Source organism: Myotis yumanensis, unplaced genomic scaffold, assembly GCF_028538775.1.
Source record: "Myotis yumanensis isolate MYYU_CA2020_CCGP unplaced genomic scaffold, mMyoYum1.0.hap1 SCAF_4, whole genome shotgun sequence".
Taxonomy (NCBI): Eukaryota; Metazoa; Chordata; class Mammalia; order Chiroptera; family Vespertilionidae; genus Myotis; species Myotis yumanensis.
In genome coordinates, this window is record NW_027223755.1 from 2,823,133 (window position 1) to 2,838,430 (window position 15,298).

Genomic DNA, 15,298 nt, shown 5'->3' on the forward strand with positions numbered 1-15,298 from the left:
GTTACTTAGGGAGCCTTAAATGTTTAATAAATTGCAAATAATGTTATCAATTCTCAAAAAAATTACTTTCATACTTTAAAACATTGCATAACAAGGTTCTTGTCTATTAATATTTCTCTTTTAAAATTGGATGCAGCAACTGTGAGCTGAAAGTTTGAGACATAACAGTGGCTCCTCAGACCAGCAGCTCTCTGCTTTCTGGGGAAGGTCTCAAGGGAACCGTGAGGGGGGTGGACACACAGGAGCCTGAGTGGCCACTTGTGGCTCCTCTGATGTTGCTGTGACTTTCTCGTTAGGCGCACTGTCACCGAGGGAGTACGAGTTACCGACGTAACAACCTGTTTGTGAATATTTGCATAAAACGTACATTTACTTTAAAAACATGCACGTGGACCACATAGTCTTAAGATTCATAACATCATAATGATATTGTTATAACTTTCAGGGTGTTGATATTCTCCTTTCAACAGCCCCAGCTTTGTTGGAAGCAGAATTTCCCCTAACTGGTTTAAATCCAGACATTTGATGGAGAACAAGGTTAAGAACAGAATGAAACAAGAGGCAAATGCTAGCGTAGAAAAGGTGTCCTTCCCACAGCCGGCTGACGACTAGGCAGGCACATCATTTGCCAGGAGTGCAGAGAGAGCATGAGCCGAGGAGGAAGGCGCCCTTGAACTTCCTGCGCTCCGGAACGCAGTGCTCGGCAGGGGGCGAGCAGGGAAGGGTACCATGAACTCCTGGCAGCTTTGCAATCTACTGTCTTGGTTGAGCCCAACTGGGAGGCCATTGCCTTCACGAGTGAGGACTCAGAGCGGGGTGCAGAGCGCCTGGCACAGGGACCCAGCGGAAAGGATTAGGACATTCAGGAACCACTTTTTATCCGAGACCATCTTGTCTAAGATCTGAAGCAGGCGAAGAGGTGTGAAGGCTGATGGGAAGGACAAAGTGGTCTGATAAATCCCAAAGAAGGTGGTTAGTAAAACAGGAGATGCTGCATCCGAAAGCAGAGTATGACTACGGACTAAGTTAGGTGGTGGCAGTGGAACCCATGAGTGTGTCAATGTTATAGAAGGATAACAGACAACGCTAGGTGTAGAGAAATTGGAGTGCTTAAGTCTCTCTTCTGGTTAATTTATGAATACAAATTATAATGCATTGCAAGGAATGATAATTAAGAGACAATGGAGACTTAATTAGATATCTTCAAAACAGGAAATGGATAACTTGGCAGAAAGTGCTAAAAGAATTTCATAATTAGAGAAGGCTACTTTCAAGTGATGATATTTAGCATCTATTTTAATTATATCAGTGATTTTTGGTTAGTTACAACTCCAGGGAAAATCTTATAAATAGCAGAGATAATTCTTTCATTTCTTCGCCACATACCAGTATCCTATATAACCTAATTATACAGACAAATAAAAGAGCTTGAGAACCAGAAACGTATGCATAATAGTGTGTTTAATACTGGCCTCGGGGCTTTTCTCATGCCGCATGACCCCACCTTCACTTGAGAATGGCCATCCCCTCCCGTTCCCTTCCAGTAAATCAGTGCCCCATCCCAGAAAGTCTTCCCTAACTTGCCACCCACTCCTACCTATTTCTGCTTTCAGGTGGGCATGAGACCAGCATCTGAGAATCACGTCATAGATTGTTGACCTAAAATAAATACTTATTTATAAGCTCACAGCTATAAAATCAGTAAGTCATGGGGATGTGAAGTGCGGAAGGAAGACTGCAGCTAATACTGCATTGTCTCCTTCAAAGTTGCTGAGTTGATCTTAAAACTTATCATCACAAGAACAATGTTGTAGCCGTGGAACTAGACTTACTGCAGCGATCACATCCCACATTAGTCTAGAGCAGATACTTCCTGGTTGTTGCCCTGCCTCGCAGGGAAAAATACTGTAACAAACTAACTTACATGTGAAACCAAATTAACAGGGATTTTTTAAATTTAGGAATTCATTTTCATTATTTAATCACGGTGAGTTTGATGTTTAACTTAGTTGTATAAATATAGACTTTATGTCTAAGAACAGGACAAATTAGCTCTTGACAAACAAACCTCCATCATCAGGAAAGAAGTGCTGATGACACCACTGAGTGTGAATGGCTAAGGATGAACACGCCATAGAGAAAAATATATGCATAATGGATTCTTATGGGAAACATTTTCAGTATCTTTCCAGATAAAATATCAACCAAATCAGTGTTCATAACCAAATCGATGGTTATGAACTAAACATCTATTGAGATGTTTAGAAATACAAGGAAGGAACCACACTGTTTAAATAGTGTCAATCTTAAAAACTGCCATGCTTCTCAGATTTTGCTTCTGCTAGTTATATAACCATTCCCTCCTCAACAAAGTGATCAGATAGTTAAAATTGTCTTGATAAACTTGTGCCTGTCAGCAAAAACACTTCCAAAAACATTGAATAACTGATATATTGAGGCTTAGAGAGAGAGAGAGAGAGAGAGACTTTATACACATATTAAAGTGCAGTTATTGGAGTCTAAAATGATTCTTGAAGTTTATTAATTTAATTGTTCTTTTCTTGAGAACTTTCTTGGGACTAGAAAACATATTTTTGGCATCTAAATTATCTAATTCTTCTGTCAGAGAAAATTCTGGCAATATCATACAAAGTATAAAAGAAAGTCAGTCTCCCTAACTTCTCTTGTCTTTATTCTATTTCCAATAAAATATATACGACTGAGAGGATTCATTTTGGGGTTAATTTTAGCTGCCTTACTAAATTAATATTTTTCTTAACTTTATTCAATACTAGAGGCCCAGTGCACAGATTCATGCACCAGTGGGGTCCCTCGGCCTGGCCGGCAGGGATAGGGCCAAAACCAGCTCTCCAACATCCCCTGAGGGGTCCTGGATTGCGAGAGGGCGATTCTCGGGTGACGCACCCTGGAATAGGGCTCCCTCCTCTCTGGTTCCCAGTGTGTCACCCAAAAACCACAGCTGCCAAGTCACGGCAGCTCGGCAGCTCCTGCGTTGAGCATCTGCCCCTGGTGGTCAGTACGCGTCATAGCTACTGGTTGGACAGTTGAACAGTCACTTAGGCTTTTATATCTATAGATAAATAAAATTGCTGGATAAATCATAACCATAATATATGTCTGTACTCTTTCTAGAACCAAAGAATTTTAGACACCGAAGAGACCTTAGATTAAATTAACCTAATCCACAGTGAATGGTCACTCCCAAGATATAGAAAATATCAGGCTGGCTTCTAATTTTGGATCCATATTTAATACAATAAGAAAGTGGAGTGATACCAATACAACTTTAACCATAGTATGATTTGTGTTCTATACCCACCCACGTTATAACTCCTCTGAAAAGCAAGGCAAAGATATTCTCAGATCTGTTTAAACCCAGAATATACTTCATTCAGGTGCAAAAAAATTCCCCTCCAGAATGTTCTCTAGAAACTTTTCCTTTCAAAAAGGTAGCAATAACAAACAAAAAATTATTGGGACTGATCTCCAAGTTGAATTTATGAGGCTAGCATTACACAAGGGGGTGCAGGGTGGGAGTGGAGGAAAGTTACAGTCCACAAAAGTGGTAAATGTGCAGGGTGCTATTCCTAACTTTGACACCTTGTTTTAAGAAAATGTGTGACTTCTATATCACTGCATATACATTTTACCTAAATGACCATATTCCAAGATGATGTTTTCAGACAGAAAAATGAAAATAATATCAATAACATCCAAACACTTGAAAAATTTTACATGCATCGTTGTAAATAACAGTTAGGAGAAAATTGAGTTACCATTAACTGAATGAGTAGAAGATAGCACACATTAGACTTATGAGATGTAACCAAAACTATATTCACAGTATTGTTTTCATTATTTTTTAAATAAATGAAACATTATCTCAAGGATTTGCTTATGATAGGAAGACAGTAAGCAAAATCTAAATAATTCAGGAGGAAGTATATAATGTAGCTTCAAGCAGAAATAATTACGTAGCAAAATAATGGAAATGATAAATATGAGACTTTTGTAAACAATATAGAAAAACTCTGATTAATCAAATTGTTTTCAAAATGAGAAATGGGATATTTTAACAGTTATAGGATAGATTTAAAAATAATATTCTTCTAAAAATAATTGATACTAATATATTTAATAATTTCAAGAAAATGGACAATTTTCTAAAGAAAGTTATAGCAACAGCCGGAACTAATTCAACATGGACTTAAACAGAAACATTTTAATAAAGCAAAATTATTGAAAACTGTCAAAAACTTAGCACAAACAAAAAAGCATCTGCAGAGACAGATGGTGTTACACTTGACTTATTGTCAGTTTTCAAGACACAGATAATGTCTGTGCTACAAAAATTTCTGCAAACATAGATAAAAAAGGAAAGTTGCCAAATTCATTTTAAAAAGCAGGAACTATTCTGAAACTAAAAGCTGACCAAGATAAACAGAAAAGATATATGTGCATCCAATGCTTTATGACTGTAGACAGGCAAAATTCTAAGAGACTACAACAAAATGGTCTTTAGTCCAACAATAAACCTATCCATTATTATGAAATCTATTACTAAAATTTATCACATAGACAAGTTGAATACAAAAATAATATAGTCTTTCCAATTGGATGGCCAAAAAGCTATAGCAAAATCCAAGAACCATTAAGTAGTCTGAGTTTTTGGTATATAGAAATAAAAACGCTTCCTCAGCATGACGAAGACTATCAAGCTTGGTCCATGGACAAGCGAGACTCAATCCAAAGCGCGAGGAAGACACCATTCCTGTGGAACACTGCCCTGAGTCCAGTGAGGAAACTGGGAATGGAGAACGCAAAATAATTACTTGCAGATGATATGATGTTATATCTGGAAAACCCCAATGTATAAAGATGTAAAGCCAGGTGAACCTTGCTTAAAATAAAACATGCATAGAAAAGCTAGGAATTGTGCTATCTACTTTTTTTGCCACTTTTTGCTGATTTTCAAAACTTCTTAATGCATCTGTCCTGCCTAAGCAATGTAAACAAAAGTAACAGTCACAACATTATCTGTAAACAATGCTGCTAAAATGCTGGCAAAAGGAGGACCATCAGTCCCATGATGCGGAAACCATCAGCTGTCTTGTGTATAGACTTCTATCCAGACATATCTGTGTGTGTGAATTCAAACCTATATAATGATGTTTCTCAGCTTGGAATGCTACAGACTTCAGACAACATGGGCATCATTTTATTTTTTTAATTCATCTTCATTATTGAAAGTATTACAGATGTCCCCTTATTCCCCCAACTGACCCCTGCGCCCTGCTCCACCATCCCCAGGCCTTAACCGCACTACTGCCTGTGTCCATGGGTTATGAGTATATGCATATAAGTTACTTGGTTAAACTCTTCCTGCAGTCCCCCTTCCCTCTGAGGTCCATCAGTCTGTTCCATGCTTCCAACATGGGCATCATTTTTTATAAATAGATATATTTATCCAAATCATTTCAGCAGCCTGATGTATAGTAGTTCCTTGTATGAGTTGGCTAAAATTTTCTTAACCAGTGCCTTGTTAATGGAATTTAAGCTGTCCCCAGGTTTTAATTTTTACAGATAATGCTTCAGTGGGCATTCTTCCTTATGTCTCTTTGCACTTATGGAAACATTACGGTAATCTATTGCTGTTTAACAAACTGCCACTGAATTTAGCAGCTTAAAGTCATCATTTACTTTATCTCAAGGGTTTGTGTGTCGGGCATTTCTAGGTGATTCTTCAGTTTCCCGTGGAATTCATGGAAATCACTCCGTGGTATTTGGGTGTCAGGTGTGCTTGTCTGGCATGCAAGGCAGAGTCCCTCTGATGAATGGCACCTTGACGAGGAGGATGGGGAAGCTGGGCTCAGGGGGGACTGTGGACAGGAGTCCCTCCATGTGGGCTCTTCAGCATGGAAGTCTCCATGGAGCTGAGCACCTCACATAGCAACTCGCAGCTCAAGAAAGTGTTCCAAGAGGCCCAGATGGGAGCTGCCGGGTGTTCTAGGAACTAACCTTTGACATTCCAGCACATTCCTTTTGCCATTTTCTACTGGCCAAGGAATCCACTCGAGCCATCCTGAAGTTAAGGGCATTGGACTCTCCTCTCAACAGAAGGAAATGACTGCCGCAATCTTTAACTTAACACAGTGAGGAAATCGATCTAGGTCCCTGAAGTGTAATGCATGGCCAAAGGGTAGGTGCATTTTAAATCCCTCTCCAAAAAGTTTACACTAAACCCGTTTTAAAGAAATTTTCGTGTGCACTTTCAAGGTAGACATGTACATCGGTAAGTGAACTGCCTCTGAGTGGCCCAGCGAGACATTTACTGTGTTCTCCTGAGTTGTTCATAGTCAGTGAGTGATGCGAATCATGCGTGCAACTCAGCAGATGAAATACGACTAGTGATGTGAAATATCAGAAAATAAGGAAACATCTTTAAGGTAAACAGGGTTTCTCCTTTATCTGTAAAGCTCGTTGCAACTCTGAACATACTGGTTTTAGGTGGTTTGCAATAAGGTCCAAGACCGTCAATCAAAGGCAAATAATTGATCTACTGTGCTGAGAGGTAAAGCTTCCAATGGCAGGATTGCCCTATGCTGAGACAGTAAGTCTCTTTTGTTTTTGAATCATTTTATTATTCCTCTCACATTATTCCTCTTTATAGGGTAACAAAAGCCTTCTTAGAAGCTCCTCGGTAGGCATCTTATTGGTCACACTTGGTTACCCACTGCTCTCAAGGAGGAGAGGGAAACATCCCCTCGTGTTCCAGTCTCTACTTGAGTTGTTCAAGGAGGAAGAGATTAGGTGGGCATGGCTTTCTGTGAGTGAGCCAACAGTTTGGCCACAAAATGAGACAGAAACCAAGTTGGGTCTTGGGATAAGGCTGCAGACGTCCACTCAAGAGTACTTTTAGCCTTGGCCGGTGTGGCTCAGTTGGTTGAGTGCTGTCCCTTGCAATGGGTCACCAGTTTGGGAGGCAGCTGATCGACGTTTCTCTCTCTTCCTCTCCCTTCCTCTGTCTCTACAATCAATACAAACATTTTTAAGAGTACTTTTAGAATAAAACAAGAAGTCTTTGCTGTTACACATCCAGCCCAATTTCCCAGCACAGTGTCTAGCAAGTCATGGAACCCACCCAAGATATTCTTAGTCCTTATTCGGACTCACCTTTCTTGAAGGCCTAACAAGGGTAGATTTCAGTGAGCTTGGTGTTTAGAAACCTCTCGCCCACCCCATCTCCTCCTCCTCCAAATCTGGCCTTAGTACCTGCATTCCATTCACAAACTTTATTGTTTTTTATTGTTGGAGGGAAGGACAAAGGAAGCTGTCAGACAGGCAAACGGCACAATGTAGAGGAAAACACAAGAACTTCGGAGGCCCTGGGTAAAGAACGCAGTTTTGTTCCTAGACCTTGTGCTAATTATGAAATCTGTGACTCCTGTTTAACTTATTTGAATCTTAGTTTCTGCATCTGTAAATGATGAGCGGCAAAGGATTGCATCTGGGGCTACATTCTGTTATTTTAATGACATCACATAATAGCCAAAGAGTAATTAATCTTAAGGGAAGCTGGCTTATGACTCACTGAAGTCATGTCATCAACCCTCATCTTCATCTTCATGGACATTGAAATCGCAGGCCATATGTGAAGTACTACATGTGGAATATGTCAGATAACTCAATCCTTATAATAACCAATGCTGCAAATTTTATTCTTATCTCTATCTTTAGAGATGGCACAATTGAGATGAGGAGTGGTTATTTGCCCAGAATTTCTTGGAAATTTACAAGGGCAGGCGTTAAAGTTCTATTTGATGACAGAGGCTAAACACGTACCCATTACACTGTTGATGAATGGAGGAAGACCTCAATGAGCTATAAGTGTAATTGTTTTGATTTTCAAATAAAACATATTCATTAAAATAGTACCAAGATAAGAACGTACATGCTGTTTGTATGTTGCCAACATACTCTGGCGAGAATGAACTAATTTTCAGATACGTGTTCACTTGGAGTGTTTGTGAGCCGACCCCACAGATGGAGGAGAGGCGAAGGCACTAAGAGTGGCTCTTCACCAGGGCACCTACATACTGATGAGTAAGAAGACTAGTTTTTTAAAATATGTTTTTATTGATTTCAGAGAGGAAGGGAGAGGGAGAGAGAGATAGAAACATCAGTGATGAGAGCGAATCATTGATCACTGCCACCTGCACGGCCCCCACTGGGGATGGAGCCCGCAACCCAGGCCTGTGCCCTGACTAGGAATCGAACCGCAACCTCCTGGTTCATAGGTCGATGCTCAACCACTGAGCCACACCAGCCAGGCAAGACTAGTTTTTTGATAGTTTTCTAGCTCTGTTCCTTAGAGGGAGCCTGTAGGACAGCAAAGGAGTCGCAGCGCGCCCTGTGATCAGATAAAGACACTGAAGGGCTTGTCCTGTCCCCTCCCACGCCAAGCAGATGAAGAGGTGGCCGTGGTCAGGGCGGAACGACAGGCAGCAGGTGGCACAGAGCAGACGCGGGAGGAAGCTGGCATCGCCGTGGGCTGGAAAGAGCAGGTCCTCTGTCACTGCCAACTCCTGCCACGCTGCGTCCACACCAAGCGGGTTGGCAGGCAGCCGCCCGCGTGGACCAGGCCCCGAGGGCCCGTGCAGAGCCACCACTCACCCGCTGGGGAGCAGAGGAGGCGCCTGCTCCTTTGGCTTTTTGCTTTTGTTGTTCTAACAGGATAGGAAAATATTCTTCTTTTCTGTATGAGCCTTGGAAGGCTGCGCCCGGCAGCTGTGCCCAGATGTTTGCACCTGAACAACAAAGACACCAGCCCCAGAGGGACAGCTGCTGAGATGGCCGAAGCGCACCTGCTGCTTGCTGGCCGTGCGGTTGTTCTGGGAGCCAGGGCCTCCTGAGAAGCTCGGCACCAGCCATGCCAGGAGCAGGCACCTGAAGCCCAGCAAGCAGAACAGGGCGCGGAAGAATCTGAGAAGGAAGGCTTTCCTCCCTGCGTGAAGCTGGATTGGCAAATATTTGCATTTTCCATGAGAAAAGGCATCGCCTGGTGTTTTGAAACATACTGGATAGGATTACACATTAAAAGACTTCTGCACCCACCTACGTCCACAGAGCGGCTCTCACAGTGAGAACCGCAAGCCTCTGATGAGTCTGAACTGGAGGGTGAGAAAGCAAGCTGAGAGGAAGCACGTCTCCAGGGCATGATGCAGGGTGGAGCCCAGCAATGCCAGCACTGGGGGGGAGGGGGGGTGCCCACAGTGACTTCGCTTGCCAAAGCCTTCCTAGAATTAGGTGTGTGGGCTTCTGACCCAAGAGGCACCCAGAAGGGCAATGAGCAGTCCCAGAGGAGGTGGGCCTGGGACAGAAGCATGCCGGGAAGGTGGCAGGACACTTCCTCCTGCAACCCCTTCCCATGCTCTGGGTTTGCTTACTTGGAGCCCCTAGTTGGAAAGAGAAATGAGAAATGAGTTGAAAGAGCTCACTTCCAATCCTTAAGGGTGACAGTGGTCCTTGTCTTCAGCTGCAGAGCTGCTCCAACCAGCGCTGCTGGGGTAGAGCTGGGCACAGAGCGTCCTGGTGAGAGTCAAGGCCGCACCGCATTCTAGAAGGATGACGCCGTGTCCATGACCCCAGGTGGAGTCGCCTTAATAGGGCTTTTCCTGCGATGGAAATCCTGCAGCCCAGGATTACGTGGCTAGTTTCCAGTGCTCCTTAATTTTTTACAACCTGCATGGACATTTTCTAGTTCTTGCCTTTTACAACCCTCCTGGGAAACTGAGGTGATTTCTTTTTCAAACATGAAACCCATACATTTTCAAACTACTTGAGTTCATTAGTTGTTGTTTTTCCCCAACTGTTCAAATGCATTATTTATTTGGTGGAAATGCCCCTATGTCTCCTGTTTACTGGAATGTCTGTCTCAATTGGAGAACCCAGACCTGAGCCTTGTGTACATATGAGGCAGGCAGCCACCTCCAAAGTAGGATTTGAGGGATCCAGGACACTCCCCAAAAAAAACCATCGCTCTCTCTATGCCGAGTGTTCATTTTGGGGGGATTCCATGATTTACACAATCCAACCTCCAAATGTCCTATTTTTTGTTTTGTTTTTCATTTGTATTGAATTCAGAGAGAGGAAGGAAGAGGAAGATAGAAACATCGATGATGAGAGAGAATCATGGATCGGCTGCCTCCCGCACACCCCCTACTAGAAATTGAGCCCGCAACCTGGGCATGTGCCCTGACCGGGAATCGAACCGTGACCTCCTGGTTCATAGGTAGACACTCAACCACTGAGCTGCGCTGGCCGGGCAGCAGTGTCCCTTTACCTTCAAAAAAAAGTACAGCTTAACAGGAAAGATAGAGAACACGGACTTGCCAGATGATTTCAAGAGAAAATTTGGATGCAGGAATCTGTCTGGCTCATAAGAATTGCCAAACCAAAGTCAGCCAGGCAGTCGTTCGGTTGCCAGCGAAGGATATGTCATGCGAAAATCTTGTCTTCACTGATAAGACCCTTATGAGTTAGAGACCTCCTCTTCCTTCACAATCCCCTCATGCATCTATCTTTCCTTCAAAAAGTGGGTCCAGCACTGTGGCAGGTTCCAACACTGTGGCAGGTTAGTATTTTGATACTTTAGCCAACAGGATTTCTCTTTGTTGATATATTAGCCAACAGGATTTCTCTTTGTAATTCTATGTGCTTCATGGCCTCTCCCAGAGCTCACACAGCCAGGGGCTTCCAAGTTCACGTCTCAGGGTAGGGACATAATGGGAGAGACCCGGGGCCAAGGGGAGAGCCAGCTGCTGGCTCTGGAGGAGCCTGGATGTGCCGGTGGGAGTGAGGTAGGATCCAGGAGGCTCAGAGTCCGACCGGGAGGCCAGCCCCGTCCAGCTGAAGCGAGGACTTGCTCTGGTCGCCACAGTTGTCTGTAGAATGTGTTGTGTACAGTGTGCGAAGGCTGAGGCCGGTAGATTTGGATGGAGGGGAAAATGAGAAATAAGATCCTACAAAAGAGCAGTGCGTTTATTTAAACAAATGACCTGGTTCTGCAAAAAGGTCTGAGGGCAGCTGGAGGGCTTATTCACAGCCAACTCTCCCTCCCCCACCTTCTGAAACGATTCTCTCAGTAAAGATCTGGGGTCAAGTGCTGGAGTGTGGAGTCAGACACATGCACAGCGGAGTGCCGCTGGCTGGCGCTGGGCCCCGGTTTACACACCCGGTTTACACACCCGGTTTACACACACGGTTTACACACACGGACGGGCAGGTCTGAGCGTGGCCTCTCGGGGACGCAGTCCCCTCTGCTGACTGAGGGGCCCTGGAAAGAGCTGGCGACCGCTGCGGACAGCGCTACCTGTTGCCACCTGGGGACGGGTGGCCCCTCACCCAGGGCCTCAGCCTGGAGGTCCCGGGGAAAGAGTCCTCTTACTCAGGCGATTGCTAATCAGCTCTCCCAGAGGAACCTCAACAGCCTGAGAAGAGCCGCACTTGTGTCAAGAGGCCCTAGAGCAGCTTGTTGACGGGGACTCCGGAATCTTGCCGCCAGGCGCAGCGGTGACCTCTTGGCCAGAGGCCTGGCGCTGAGGTCACACGCAGGTTCCCGGACCTCTCCGCGCCTCCGTTTTCTCATCCGTGAGTTTGCAGTGTCCGTGGGAGAAGTGGACAGGTGGGCCGTGGAAGGCACTGGGGCCTTTGGGCCACAGGGGTGTGCGCCCCTTGCTTCTGCCTCCATTTCAGGAGCATCCACTCCTGCCACCCGCCAGGCTCGTTGCTGGGAAACCATTGACACGCCCGTCTTTGTCAGTCATCCCGCCCCCCCCAACACACACACACACACACACACACACTTGGAGCAGCACTAGGATTTGTTTTTCTCTTTGTTTTTCATTCACAGACTGCATACTGGTAGAGCAACTATCAAAGCAGATGTGGGCATTTTCTCCTCCACTGATTCCATCCCTATTTATTTTCCTGTTTTCTTCTTCTTTCACTTTCATCTTATTTCTCTGTCTCCTCTGTCCCCATTCCTTACAAGTCCTTTTGTAGTATCAAAGTGTGGAAGCCACTGAATTAAATAAAATTTTTAGAAATGTACTACATCTGCTGGGAGACTGTTCACTGGTTGCAGGGATGGGCCCTCCCCACAGGGAAACACTGGTTCTCAGGTGACATTGAACTCGGGCCTTGGAGGGCGCATTCTCAGCACCCAGGAGCGCGCTGAGCGTCTGCAGGCTGTTAAAGGGGTGCGTTTGGATGACGGGGCATTTTTGTACCCGAACCTGTTCTCACGAGGAGGAGTTGGCTCAGCCGGGTTGCTGTCTCGTGATGCTGAGCGTGCGAGGACGATGCACACGCCGTTGAGCTCAGTGCGTCCGCCTGTGGGAACATGCTGGGAGCTTCACTCTGAAACCATCACTCCCCCCGAAGCCTTTGGTGGAGACAGAAATCGCGTAGTGAATCCTGGGCTGGCGGAGACCACCCGCTCTTTCCCTGGGTGTCCTGTGGAGGAGGCAGCGGTGGCCTCGATCGAACACGGGTCCATCCAGAGGTCGAGTTAGTAGGCACCTTAACAGAATTCAGCAAAGTGGCGCCAGCTGGAAATGTATGGAATTTCTTAAAGGTCACACTTCTATGACCTTTAAGGTATGCAAATTCTATCATTCTTTCCTACAGCAAAGTTGACTGTTGAACAAATTGGTAAAAACAAGGTAAACCAGCAAAGAATTGGCCAGTCTGTGAGACACCAAGAGAAATTCCAGTTCATTAAACAGAAAGTATAAAAATAGGTTTGGTCTACGGGCGGCAGTATCTAAGCCAATGTTAAGTTCATAATGACCGAGACCTTAGATCAGGGGTCCTCTCAGACCGTTGGAGGGCCGGACTATAGTTTAAAAAAAAACTATGAACAAATTCCTATGCACACAGCGGCGGCAAAAACACCCGGCGGGCCGGATGAATGTTTTCTGCGGGCCGCATGTGGCCCGCGGGCCGTAGCTTGAGGACCCCTAAGAAACTAACTGGTGTGATACTCACAAGTTTTTAAAACCGAATAATAAGAATCATCTGCTTGGGGAGTGTGAGGTCTGAGAAGCAAAGAATATTGTAATTTAAGTTATTTTTTATTTGAAAATCTGCGTGCTCTATGGTTAAATGAACTCACTCAGCCACCGTGAAACTGCTACCCTCTAGAATGTGTGTAAGGTGGAACTGAAGACATACAGACACATTTTTTTTTAACTTTTCCAAAGATACACATGCAAAGGAGATATAAACTTAGATTTCCTTTGGGCTGCAAATGACTAATTTAAAAAAAAAAAAGAAGAAAAGAAAAGAAAGAAAACCCAGAATGAGGTTGAGTAGGTGCAAAGCTGTTTTGTTTTGTTGTGTGTGTTTTTTTTCCCCCTAAAGCAGATTAACTAGCTGGCATTTCTTTGAGTAGCTTAAAAGGTTCATGTTATATCTGGCAGAGTGAATAGGTAATGATATACGCCTCATTCACCAAAGAAACAAATGTTTTGTTCCACAACTCTAATTCTGTATTTGGTCGTAAGCTAGAGTGATATAATATACACTAGTATTATTGTAAAACAAGAGTTTATTACTTGGCTAAGTAAGTTGATCTTTGGAAAAGTGTACAAGTGCTTTGAAATAAAATAAAAACGACTTAATCCAATCTCCCTTCATACAATTTCTTTCAAGGAGAACAGACACAGCCTGTTAAAATAACAAAGAATGTAGAGTTTCCATTCATGGACAAAGTGTCCTCATTCAAACCCCCATCCCAGGCACCTCGGCCCGGCTCAGCTTTCGTGGCCCCGGGAAACGCGATGCCCTGGAACCTCGGGACTCGGGATTTTGTTTTCTGTGCACTGGCAGCGCTTTTCACGCGTCACAGACCTGGTGACACCTCAGTGACACCCACTGCGGATTGCCTGGTGGTGCAGAAAAGGCAGAGAAAGGGAGGAGGAGAAACCTCAGGCAGGGGAGCCAGGCGACGTGGCAGTCACAGCGGACCCTGAGCCGGGGCCAGGCTCAGGATGGGGGCGGGGGGGTTAGAACAATCACTTGGGGGAAAGGATTTCACCAGACGCGTTAAATTACACACCCGCCTGGGAGCGCAGGCGTCCGGCAGCCCCACAATGGAGCTCGGCAAGGGCCAGGGCCCATCTGCAGGATCTCTAGCCGGGCTCTGCGCCGACACCAACGCAATTTCAATGCAATTAGGAGACCACGTCTGGCTCAGAGTGACTGCGGAACTGCGTGCCATTGGACACGCGATGGGGACTTGGGGATGCCGACTTCCACAGCGGGAGCGGGGAGTCAGGTGGGATATTTGGGGGTGGAACCCCGTTGGGCCTGGTGTCTGTGTCACTGCTAGAATTCAACCGTAGAGACTTACCTGGTGGCCTGTATCTCTGTAGATTCTTTGTAGGAAATCACAAACAGTGCATATTTTCTAGTTCCAGAGTGAGTCAAAACAATAGGCTTTCTCCTAATGTGAGCAAAATATGTATATACCTCTGACTTCCTGTCTTGCTAGCAATAGGTCTCTAATGTATTCATTCCCCCAAAGATTTCTTTTAAGTGTCTTCAAATAAAAAAAATATGAAAAGTTGAGATGTGATTTTCACAAGATTACACAATGAAAAACAAATGTCAAAGTAAATTTTACAATTGCTTCTGATTACGGCATTTTGAGATTCTAGAGCATTTTAGGACATTCTTAACCGGCATTCTTTTTTTTTTTAACTAAACATAACCTCCCTTAACCCAACCACATTCCTTCCCCTCCCCGTCAGTGGGTCCCTGGGGCTTCCTGTGAATCGCCATCTCTAAGGCAGGCCCCGGGCAAGCACTGCTGGGCTGGCTTTCTGCAAAAAAAGATTTCCTGGGGGCTGGGCTCCTCCTCAGCATGAAGAAGGCCGTTTTATCAGGAATCCTTGTTCCCACTGTCCCCGTGAGTGGCTCACAACTTCTGGGGGGGGTGGGGGGAGTGAAAGGGGGAGAGAATGAAATCAAGTGTGAACCAAGGCTACAGACCAGAGCTTCTACAGGCAATGAGACTATTTATTTCCTCCTCTGAAAGCTCAGGGCGGGCTTGAGATACTACTAATGGGACGGCTGATTCCCAAAACATGGCTGTACCATTGGCTGTTTTCTTTCCACGGTTCTGAACACAATGTGTTATTCTACACCAGAAGCCTTTCAGCAGATGCGCTCAACGCTGAACCCAACCTTAGTCCCTACATGAGTCAGGCGG